The 12,756-nt window shown below is 39.1% G+C and overlaps 1 protein-coding gene across 1 annotated transcript in view; it reads left to right on the plus strand.

The window, feature by feature from the left end:
- Positions 1-12,756, plus strand: part of LOC108440425 (glucosidase 2 subunit beta-like) — a 201,774-nt gene that overhangs the window by 35,195 nt on the left and 153,823 nt on the right. The window lies entirely within an intron of this gene.

Genomic DNA, 12,756 nt, shown 5'->3' on the forward strand with positions numbered 1-12,756 from the left:
TTCTACAGCAGCTTTCTTCACTAGACGCCACTGTTGCCCATCAAACAACAACATTCTTCATCATACCCCATAATTCTCTAATACTTTGCAACTTTTTGTTTTTTTATTCTTGTGTTTTGTTCGAGTGTTGGTTTTTCCGTATTGAAGCTTTGTGTGCTTTGTTGATTTATCTAAATGAATGAGCCAGATTTAAACCAGATCATATTTAGCAGAGACTAAAGTAAGGAAGCTCCATCTCCAGATCAGATATCTTCATTAACATTCTGCCAGGGCACTGAGCTCACAAGCATAGCACCTCCATTTGGATTCAGAGCATGACAAGTGCAGTTTAGACAAATGGCTTTCCTTAGAGCAGTGAGAGTGTGTTTGAGAGAGAGTGTGTGTGATGGTGAGACAGAGAGAATATCTTTGTGTGTGTGTGTGTGTATTTATGAGAACAAGACCATCTGTTCCACTTTCAACTGTGTCTCTCACATCAAAAACTCCAAAAAGTCTCTGTGTAAACAAAATGGCTTCTGTGTGTGCCTGTGAGGGCTGTAGGGTTTTGTTATTGACCTGAGACGGATCTCACTTGGGCAGAGGGATAATGTGCCGAATGCTGATTTGGCTGGAGGGAACAAATTCTAGACTGGTAGAATCATATTTTACTTAGTTCTACTGCTTTGCAGAGCATTGGATAATTTTGAGTGTTGAGTTGTATCTAGAGCTTCTGAGACTCAGTGTCTTTGATTTGTTCTTAGCATTTTTCTGTGACCACAGGTTGGTTATTATGACATATCTTAAGCCTACAGTGGCTCAGTGTTCAACACCATCATTAGCCACTAAACACATCATTCTTACCACGCCCTTAAATGCTTCATTATTCTCAATAAAAAAAAAAAGAAACTTCTATCAAACACCATCGTTCTCCAACCAGACATCTGCGTTCTCTAACCAAACCCCATAGTTTGGCATCAAACAGCATCGTTTTTCATCAACCACACTTTCCCTGAACCTACACAGCATTCACCAACAAATACCACTGTTGCCAGTTGTTTTTGAGCTTTAGATGAATTTGACGTTGTAAAATGTTTAGTAAACACCAGCGTTTTCCTCTTAACACATAAAGTATTGCACTAAACACACCATTCAGTCTTATAGCTATTTGTGGGTGTGCGCATTGTAATTTTGTTTTGTCATGTATTGATTTTAAACTAAGAGTATGTGAGAGAAAGGTCCTGAGAAGTGTAGTGATAACAGGTTAATTGTGTGTGTACATGAGAGTGAACAAATCAGAGTGTGACTGGACATTTCAGTGGCCATTTCAAGCTTTGTTTTTGATTTAAAATTTTGAAAGAAGCAAAAGGTTCTCAGCAATTCACGTAAGATTTTATGACTCTGTTTATCCTGAGAGTAATGAAAATGCTAATACTCATAATGAAAAGCCAAAAATGACTTTTGTCAACCACCAAGAACAAAGAGCTGAATAGCAGTAAAGACTCAGGGTTTTTTGAGCTAACAAATATATGAATATGCATGAGTATGCAAATGCACACTTAGCCATAATCAAAACAAACGATGATCAAGCTTTGCGTTTTATGCCGGTCGCCACTGATTGTAGTTAACGAGCAATTTACATAAGCAACGATGTTAATGACCACAACAAGAAGCAGTGTGTGGGAGATAATGGGGGTATACATATGGAAAACCGCTGAACTAATAACAGCTCACATGTTCAATGTGTGAGGGAAAGTGCAACATACAGAGACTTCAGCAAATTTTTTCTCTTGCTATCTGATGAACGAACAAAGCCTGTTTTTCTGACCGCCTAGTATAAGGCGCTACTGCAGTTACATGGCAGATCAGATCAGTGCTGACTGTAGTTGATCAGAGTTGCTAATTTCTTTGCTGCAACATGAAAAGAAGCTCCAAAACGTTATCACTCAGCATGCCCTTAATTTTATAGTGAAAATGCATTTGCACAGTTGCAGGGACAGATACTTCTTCTGATGTCCTTAAATAATTTCAACTCTCAGAACAACCATACACAACATTGTTTCTGTGTAGTAGTAAACTACCATGACAAACAAGCAAAGTCCTTATAGAAATGCTGGGAATTCATTTAGATTTCACTGATTTTCATTGAAAAGTAAATTAGTGCTTTGATTGTGGATGATTGACAGCAGGCTTGAAGCTCCACTTTGCTTTTTTTAGATGCTGCTTTCTGATCACATGGCATATGAAGAATCTGTGCTTTTAGAAGAGGATCTGATTGCTGTTCTTTTCTATTTTTAGCCCGCTTGTCCACAGTGATTGCTAGCATTTTTTCACAGCTGCTGGCACTAACAAAAATGACTACTGTCAGAAATACATTACGTTTTTTTTTTTTTCAGGCTGCATGTGTAATACAAACCTGGGTCAGCTCACCACGCTATACCTTTATTCTTTTGCAAATACAGTCTGCACTAACCCATGGCTGATACGAGTCTGAGTGACATCTTTTTAAATTGGTTTGTGTGAGTGTATGAGTGTGTGAGGGAGGGAATTGAGCAATTGTAAAGAGAAAAGTTGCTCAGAAAAGACATTTGGAAAAAAGGGCCCAATTGGGCGTGAAATAGCTAAGTTGCAGCCTCGTAGATGATTTTGTTGTTGTTGTTGTGTTTCAGATTTGAACGAGGAAACTGCACCCTGAGAGTGTTAGCTGGGAAAAGATGAAAAATAAGCCCTAAGGGGGATATTAAAGCTGACCCTATGTTCTGCTTTCAGAAAGCATTTTTTTCCTCCCATATTGGTGTTTTCTCTCGTTCAGTCATGTATCTGTCACTGTCTTGCCCTCTCTCTCTCTCTCTCTCTCTCTCTCTCTCTCACTCTCTCACTCTCTCTCACCCTCTCTCTCTCTCTCTCTCTCTCTCTCTCTCACTCTCTATCTCTCACTCTCTATCTCTATCTCTCTCTCTCGCTCTCTCTCTGTCTCTCTCTCTCCCATTTCCTGTGGCTTGTGATGTCTAAGATAAATTCAGTTTCCGCTTGAATGGTTAAGTTAATGCAGGAACAGAAAAGTTTCAGATAAAACATTTTCCAAATCACAGGAAACATCCTTCTCTGTCAGTGAAACTGCTTCAGCTGAATGAACTGCCTTTTGTGCTAATATTAGAAGTTTCTGAGACTCAGTGTCTATGATTTTTTTTTTTTTGTTGTAATATTGTTTTCTGTGGCTGTGGTCTAGTCTATACTGGTCTATACTGCTGGAATGGGGTCTCTTAACCTCACAATTTATCAGTCCATCACTATCCACCAAACAGCAACATTCTCCACCAAATACCAACAATCTTCAACACCATAGTCCTTCAACACTATCATCCTCCAACATTAACATTAATCACTAAACACCATCATTCTCCATCAAACATCACCTTTCTTTACCATAAAACATAATTTTCGCAGTTTTTAATAACGTTTAGAAGAAGAACCTATAAGTCAATTGAGTGTAAATGGGAAGAACTTTCCAGATGCTCCAGGTAACCTCGAAGGTATGGCACCAGCCCCACATTTTGGTTTGTTGGTGTTTGGTGGAGGATTTTGGGTCAGTGAGCTTTTAGCTTTAGATGCATTTTACCTTCTAAAATATTTAGTCAAGTGGTCCCTAATGAAATTCCCAATTCCTCTCAAACTAGAAGAAAAGGGAAAAGACTTCTGTTTTGAAATACTAGCAGTAGAGGCTGGAGAAAGAGAACTGCCTCTGCCTTCTATGCTGTAGACTGGGGTTCATACCCCACTTGGGTAAGCACCCTATACTATACGAATAAGAGTCCTTGGGCAAGACTCCTAACACTACCGTTGCCTATCTGTGTAAAAATGATCAGGTAATGGATCTGGATGCAGTAAATGTAAATGCTATGCCAATCTGTTTCTTCTTACCAGTGAAATGACCACAGACACACGACAAGGAGACATTTACCAATTTTTCTTTATTTTTTTTACCTTTGCTCTTTGTGTCAGTCACTGCTTAGTTTGTTTCTGTTAAAACATCATTGCAGAGGTGCTGCTGTGAGGGGATTTGGTTGATGCCAAAAAAAATTATGGAGAACTTAAGAGAGATTTTCTTGGTTGACTCAGCTGAGCTAATGTAAGGTCACACCTGCAGCTAAAGATTAGATATCTGTTTTATCCAGCTGAAACATTGTGTAGACCAAATCCCCTTAGTCTGTTCTAAACATGAACAGTAAGTGGCTGTGGGGCATTATTGCATTTAAACTGCACTTGAGTGTGCACCCTAAGCTGATTAAAATTGGAGGGTTTGCATACATTACTTTGTATTGGCTACATTTTAGATTTTGTCTGTATGTTGTGATACTGCCTTTGTTGTTTTTTCTATTAATGTGCCTCTCCTGTTGATTCTGTCCTAAATGTGTCACTTGTGCAAAAAAACGTGGGGAACACTGTTGTTCAAATCTGCAGATGCCCTGTGGGTGCACCCACCTGGATGCCCCACTCCACTCTTTGTATGCTCAATTCCAGTTCTGATTTAAGGCTGTTTTCACACCTAGTTCTAGACTAGAGTCTAGGTTTTTGTGACGTTGTATCTTTTTCATTTTGTTCAGTAGGCTTCACACTGCACCGGCTGAAGTGCACCAAATGAGACATGCGGGTGCTTGCTGATTGGTCGTTGACTTGGCTGGGATACAAGTACTCAGTTGCTTTCAGATTACAGCCAAAAACCGACCGTTTTTAACTTGCACTAGCCTGAATTAGTGAGTATCTCCACTGATTACCAATAGGTGGCAGCAGATTACAAGTGGTTTAATGGAAGTGGAGTCACATTCACACATCACTTCCCTCCTTTTTCTCTCTCTCTCTTCCTCTCCCTCCCCCCCCCCATCTTTCTTTGTTTCTCTCCACACGTCTTTCCCTTTTCCTCAGAGTCTCTGCTCATCTCCTTGTATGGTTTGCATAGTGTGGATTCTCTTTTTTTCTGTTTTTCTTTTTATTTCTCTCTCTGTCACACTGCCTCTCTCTGCTCTATGTATTTAGTAGAGTAGTTGTTGAATCAGCGGTGGTGTCCCTGCAATGCTGCATCTTACATAAGAGTCCAGCTAAACCTACCGCATCACACACACACACAAGGATGTGTTGCTGTAATGATTTTCCTAATTGTTAGTGTGTCCTTGGACAGTTGATTGCTTTGTCATGTTGTGACTTAAGTCAGTAATAAGAAGTGAAGACTTTTTCTTTTTTCTCTGTCTTGGTCTCTCTCTCTCACCCCCCTCACTCTTTTTGCACCTCCCTCCTCTAGGCTTTTCTGACATGTATAGGCAGTGTTAATTATAAATATTGTATACAGTAGTATGCAATAGATACAGGAATATTTATTTATGTTTGCAAGCTGCCATACAAGAAATATCTAAATTCAGAGGTCATTTGACCTTTCTTTAAAATGATTATTCTACGTTTTTAAAAAATGTTTTTATACTTATGTGTACATTGCATTAAAAAGAAGAGGATTTATCTAGCAAATACAGTTTACCTTTCATCCATGACAGTAATGGTTTACTCATAGCAGATTTAAGAATCTTTACAGAACACACAAAACTGGTGGCATTTAGAAGCTGGAACCATGTATCTTTTTTATTGGTAATTAGTTAGCTGCCACACGAGGGTCAGGGGGCCATATATATTTTTTTAATTTTAGTTGAATATTAAGTTACTGTTAGGCTTTGTTGCCCCCTCTGATAGAAATTAAACATAAGACAAACCATGCAAAATATTTTTTGCAAGACAAAAAACGTGCAAAACAAGACAAAATGTGCATGTGCATATAATATATATATGTCCATGTCCTGCGGTCTGACGAGACCAAGATAAACTTGTTTGGCTCAGATGGTGTCTAGCATGTGTGGTGGTGCCCTGTTGAGGAGTACAAAGACAACTGTCTCTTGTCTTCAGTCAAGCATGGTGGTGGTAGTATCATGGTCTGGAGTTGCATGAGTGCTGCCGACACTGGGGAGCTGCGGTTCATTGAGATAAACGTGAATTCCAACACGTACTCTGACATTCTGAAGCAGAGCATGATCCCCTTCCTTCTGAAACTGCCGCATAGCACAGTTTTGTTAAAAGGAAAGGTGATGTAACAGTGGTAAACATGCCCCTGTGCCAACTTCTTTGGGACGGGTTGCAGGCATCAAATTCAAAATGAGTGAATATTTGCAAAAAACAATAAAGTTTATCTGTTTGAACATTAAATATCTTGTCTTTGTAATGTATTCAATTGAATGTTGATTGAAAAGGATTTGCAAATCATCGTATTCTGTTTTTATTTCTGTTTTACACAACGGCCCAACTTCATTGGAAGTGGGGTTGTGTGAGTAATGAGTAACAAACTAGTGATATGGGCTGGCCAAATGTTTTGATACTATCACTGATATCTTGACCTTGACTTGACTCATTTCTGAACCATATTTTTTAATGCCTTACTTTGAATTGCAGATTATAAGCTGCATGTATCTCTAGACCATGAATGAATTTTAAAAATATGTTTTAGACCAAATCCTGGTCTAACCAATTGTTAAAACTATGTCAGGCACTAGACAGCGTATTCATAACCATTTTGTGTAATAACGTTATATGAGGGAAGTTTTACAGGCATTAAACTCTTCAGACGCCTGGTTACTATCACCACCATTGTGAACAAATAAGTTTCTCAAGTAGAGCATTTCACATCAAACTACTCTGAATGGCACTGTTTACATTTTAATCATTAAACTATGCAGAAATGTAAAATCAGTAGACTTTCCTTTTTGTGCTTTTCTGCTCTCAGTCTACTTCACCTTTCTCTCGATTCTTGCTCTGCTCTTTTTTGGCTTCGCCTGGTCTAGTAATATCTCAGCCATTACTCGCCTCTGTTGCCTCTGCCTTTGAGGGCAGAGAGCTTATATAACTGCAGACATCCATCTGAGGGCCTTCAGAGAGGAACACAAACACGCACTGACCCTGGATCTGCTCCCACTGCGTTTCACATTCAGGCTCCACCTGTGTGTTTCAGCAGTATTCGTGCGTCAATGTACGTCCGTGTCAGTGGTTGCTCTCCTCTTTTCCACTCCTGCCATCCAGCCATCCGGGACTGGTAATGAAGAAGATGGAAGGATGAAGAGGATGTGTTGCGAGAATAATGGAACTGTTAGAAGAGTTTGTGTGTTGCCGTGTACGGGTGAGAGATGCTCTCTTGGCCCTCTCCTTCTTCCATTGACCCCTCAATCTGAATGCATGTGTGGTGAAGGAGCTGTCCATGGCTTTTCTTTACCTTTAGAGAAAGTTTCATGCTGAATAGTTAATATCCTTTCATATTCTCTCTCTCTTTCTCTTTCTCTTTCTTTTTCTTTTACTCTTCATCTCCCTGGTCTTTTCCTCTCTTTTAATTTCTCCTTTCTGTCTCTCTGTTTTTGTTTCTCTTCCTCACTCTTTTTCACTTATTTTTTTCCTTCTTTCTCCCTCCCTCTTCTCTTTACTTCCTCTTGCGATATCTTTTAGTCTCCATCTTCTTTCTTTCTCTCTTGCTCTCCTTGCTTTCTCTCACTTTCCCTTCTCTCTCTCTCTCTCTCTCTGCCCCTGTCTTTTTCTTTTTCTGTCTCTCTGGCCTCTCTCTTTCTCTCTCTCTCAGTCTGAATTCCTCTAAAACAGTATTTCTAAATCTTTCCCCAGATGCCTTCAAAATAAATAACCCCTGAAACAAGAACAGTTATTATGAATAGAACACAAAAGACACGTCCCAGTTTGATTCCCTAGATCTATCAATAGTTGCTAGAGCGTTTCTTACCCCCCCTTCTCTTTCCCTCCGTTTCTCACTCTCTCTTTGTCTTGTATTTTATCTTTTTTGTTGTTTATTAACAAATGCACCCTAATGGTACTGTTTGGTAATGTTGAAATAGACACACTGTCAGAATGTCAGTGTAACTATAGCGACTTGTCTGCAGTGGCAGCAGAGCTGCCAGTCATGTTTATGATGCAGCATGTTTATTAAAATGAGTTTTATGTGGCTGTATTTATGATTGTGTGTTTATAAACAGGAGTCTCTCTCTTTTTAACACACTGGAAACAAATTGAATGAAAGAAATGAAAAAGACAGAGCAGCAGCGCCAGAGGAATGGAGGCAGGGTTGGTGTTAATTAGACACCAACGTGCCGGTGTTGTTGTGACATTTGATTTACGTTTGTGTTGATTAGGGACACCTGCATAAACAACTAAGGCTTGTTCTGCCAGACTTTCCGTTCATACAGACCTACATGTTATACAGCATCTGCTCTATGTGATGACATGCACTCAGTAGAACTGTTTTCAGGCACATACACTGGTATACCCCTGTCCTTTTGCCCTAAGACTGTATCAGTTGCCTCCAGGTAGCAATGTGTAATTGGATTTTATGTGGCTTCTGTCACAGATCCCCACCACAGAGTTCTGCCTGAGACGTGCACTGTACTCCGCAGTCCTCTGTCATAAGCCTCAGTCAAAGGCATCTAAGGACGTGTCAGGTCTGAGTACAACCCCAATTGCAATGAAGTTGGGCCGTTGTGTAAAACATAAATAAAAACAGAACACAATGATTTGCAAATCCTTTTCAACCTATATTCAATTGAACACACTAAAGATATTTAATGTTGAAACGGATAAACTTTATTGTTTTTTGCAAATATTCACTCATTTTGGATTTGATGCCTGCAACACGTTCCAAAGAAGTTGTACGTATTTTGCACTTCACAATGCGCCACACATTTTCAATAGGAGACAGGTCTGGACTGCAGGCAGGCCAGTCTAGTACCCACACTCTTTTACTACAAAGCCACGCTGTTGTAACACGTGCAGAATGTGGCTTGGCATTGTCTTGCTGAAATAAGCAGGACGTCCCTGAGAAAGACGATACTTGGATGGCAGCATATTTTGCTCCAAAACCTGTATGTACCTTTCAGCATTAATGGTGCCTTCACAGATGTGCAAGTTACCCATGCCATGGGCACTAACACACCCCCACACCATCAGAGATGCTGGCTTTTGAACTTTGTGCTGATAACAATCCGGACAGTCCTTTTCCTCTTTGGCCGGGAGGACACGACGTCCATGAATTCCAAAAACAATATGAAATGTGGACTCGTCAGACCACAGGACACTTTTCCACTTTGCGTCAGTCCATCTCAGATGAGCTCAGGCCCAGAGAAGCCGGCGGTGTTTCTGGGTGTTGTTGATATGTGGCTTTCACTTTGCATGGCAGAGTTTTAACTTGCACTTGTAGATGGAGCGACAATCTGTGTTCACTGACAGTGGTTTTCTGAAGTGTTCCTGAGCCCATGTGGGAATATCTGTTACAGACTGATGGTTTTTAATGCAGTGCCGCCTGAGGGATTGAAGGTCACGGGCATTCAATGTTGGTTTTCTGCCGCGCAGAGATTTCTCCAGATTCTCTGAATCTTTTGATGATATTATGGACTGTAGATGATGAAATCCCTACATTTCTTGCAATTGCATGTTGAGAAACGTTGTTCTTAAACTGTTGGACTATTTGCTCACGCAGTTGTTCACAAAGTCGTGAACCTCACCCCATCCTTGCTTGTGAACGACTGAGCCTTTCAGGGTTGCTCCCTTTATACCCAATCATGACACTCACCTGTTTCCAATTAACCTGTTCACCTGTGGAATGTTCCAAACAGGTGTTTTTTGAGCATTGCTCAACTTTCCCAGTCTTTTGTTGCCCCTGTCCCAACTTCTTTGGAACGTGTTGCAGGCATCAAATTCAAAATGAGTGAATATTTGCAAAAAACAATAAAGTTTATCCACTTGAACATTAAATATCTTGTCTTTGTAGAGTATTCAATTGAATATAGGTTGAAAGGGATTTGCAAATCATTGTATTTTATTTGTCTGTTTTTATTTATGTTTTACACCACGTCCCAACTTCATTGGAATTGGGGTTATAACTTAATTTTCAAAAGTTGCTGCTTTTGCATATTATGCTAAACATAATGTTCCAAATCTGATATGTTTTGTATCCCCTTGAATGTCAGAGATCTTAAAATAGTTGAAATGCTAACATTTGTCCGTGATGGATATCACACAGGCCCAGAAATACATGGACAAACCATTGTCAATAACCACTGTGTGTTGCTGCTTCCACAAATGCAAGTTAAGACTGCTATATTCACGGTGGAAGTCATACACCAACAATGTCTTTAATGCTGCTGACTTCTCTGGGCTCAAACTCATCTGAAATGGACCGTGGTCTGTTGAGTCAGCTTTTCAAATCGCTTGCAACAATAATGGACGTTGTATTATCTGGGCCAAATAAGAAAATGGCCATTCTGATTATTACCACTACAGAATTCAAAAGCTGTAATCTGTAAAATTATAGAGGCTATCAGTAGGTAACCTGCACATCTGTGAAAGCACCATTCATGCAGAACATATTTTAGAGCAACATATCCAACCTTATAGATGACTTCTTTTTCAAGGACTCTAATGCGTATTTCAACATGACAAAACCAAACCGCAATCTGTATGTGCTGCAGTAGCATGGCTGTACTAATGTGGGTGTTGTTAAGATCAAAATCTGATATCGAACCCCTTTATATGATTGCGCAGCTGAAAACGTGAAACAGAAGAATGGCAAATTCTTGCAAATTGAGATCTAATCTTACTGCTCTAAATTTAATGCAGATCAAGCAGGTCAATCATGTCTATTTTAGAATGTTTTTGTTTACCACAGGCTGTGACAAGCAGAGATTTTTACAAAGGCCCATAGAGAAAAATGGCTTAGATTTGGAGTTCCGTATTTCATCGTGTTGCTGATTTTAAAAAGACGTCTGACCCAAGAGGTCGGTTGTTTAAGGTGTGCTTTGGTTAGGCAGAGTTGACTCAAACTCACCCCAGGAGTAGAGAAAGTGAGTTAGGCACAGGTTCTACGACCTTCATTGATCTTGAGTGCCAGTGTTGGTGCAGTACCAGCCCTTTAAAGAGATTTCAGCAACATTAACCAGACATAATCTTGGCATTAAGTGGAGTTAATGACTGACTTTTTCATTATTGGAAAAAACATGAATTTATGTAGACAGTATAAACCTCTTATGCTCCAGGATATATTTGAGATTTTCTGCCTGAATTTACATGCCCAAATCTTAAGGCAAATTGTTTAGTAACTGCATGAAATAAATGTAAAATGTTGGTGATTTTCTTTCCCACATATCAACAGAAACATAATTAACATAAACATGCCATCGTAGATCCAGTCTATAATTCAGAGTTGTGGACAAATGGGTCATCTTTCAGTATAAAAAAAATTGTTCAGTTTCATTAATTATGAAGTTCTTCTGGCAAAAATAAAGTGTTTAAAAATCACTTTTAAAAGATTCAAATTTTAAAAACATAATTTCAAGGCAACCGTGCGTGCAGCAATGTTTCACTGCATTATTGAGAATTATTGCTTTCTGGATATGATGATAAAAATGCTATACTATCCTCATAGAAAGGTTTTGCTTCTATACTCTATATGAGTTGGTTCCACTTGAGTTGGGAGGTAACATGGCACTTCTTAGAAGTAGCTTAATGGATAATACCTTAGTCTATAACAACGGAATGCAGAAGCTCAACCAAACATTGAGAATGATAATTTATTCATAGTTGTTATATCTCTCAGAGTGTCAGAGCACCTAGGCTACCACACATCTAAAACTTCAATATTGCCTCGATACTTCTTTTATATGTATATGAAAATATACATATTGTGAGTTTGCCTTAAGCGTGGTTAAGCTTTGGCTAACTGCCTGCATGCTGTGTATGACATATTGTATGGAGTACAAAATATGAACAGCAAACTCGTTTTATCGCAGATGTGCCCAACGTGGCTGACCTAGCAGAACATTTCTGTGATGCTTTTTTTCACAGGTCAAGTGCAAAACATCCTTAAAGAGTATATTGTAAGCAGACACAGGCCAAAAACACACGTTTGCAGGAATCGAAACACACAAGCTGAAGTTTTAATAGTGTTTCTGATTTCAGCCGTGATAACAGGATGTTCAGCGGTGAATCATAAATCAAACTGGACAACAAACAGCAGTAATTGATGGTTTTGCAGTATAGTGGAGATGTTGGTTACTTCCCACCTCTGTGACTGTGGTGGTTACAATGGTTACAAGGCAAAATGTTCTTTACTGTCCATATAAATTAAGTTAGCGCCAGCCACTAAGTATATATGTGTTTATATATATATATATATATATATATATATATATATATATATATATATATATATATATATATGTATATGTATATATATATATATATATATGTATATATATATATATGTATATGTATATATATATATATATATATATATATGTGTGTGTGTGTGGGGGGGAGGGGGATGTGTACACTTTTACTTGAGTGCTGATTTAGGCTCATCTACCCACCTCTGAATGTGATCATGAACAGTGTCAGGGTTTGTTTTAATGCTGCTTCAGTAGCTCCAGCCTCAGATAGCAATGTTTGTAACATCTCTGAAGTCCATCAGACTTTTCATACCTAGTTAAATTTTTTCTAAAGAGTGCACCACAGGTTTTTTATTATACATATGTGTAACACTAGGGGGCGATGATGAGGCGGACGCATATGCTGAGAGAAGCAAGATTTATTAGGGACAAATCCATAATCAGGGTCTAAACAGTCCATGGTCAACAAGCCAACACAGAGAGATGGAGGGACAGACATAACAAAAAGAAACAGAGACTAGGAAAAATAACAGAG

Source organism: Pygocentrus nattereri, chromosome 22 (genome assembly GCF_015220715.1).
Source record: "Pygocentrus nattereri isolate fPygNat1 chromosome 22, fPygNat1.pri, whole genome shotgun sequence".
NCBI lineage: Eukaryota > Metazoa > Chordata > Actinopteri > Characiformes > Serrasalmidae > Pygocentrus > Pygocentrus nattereri.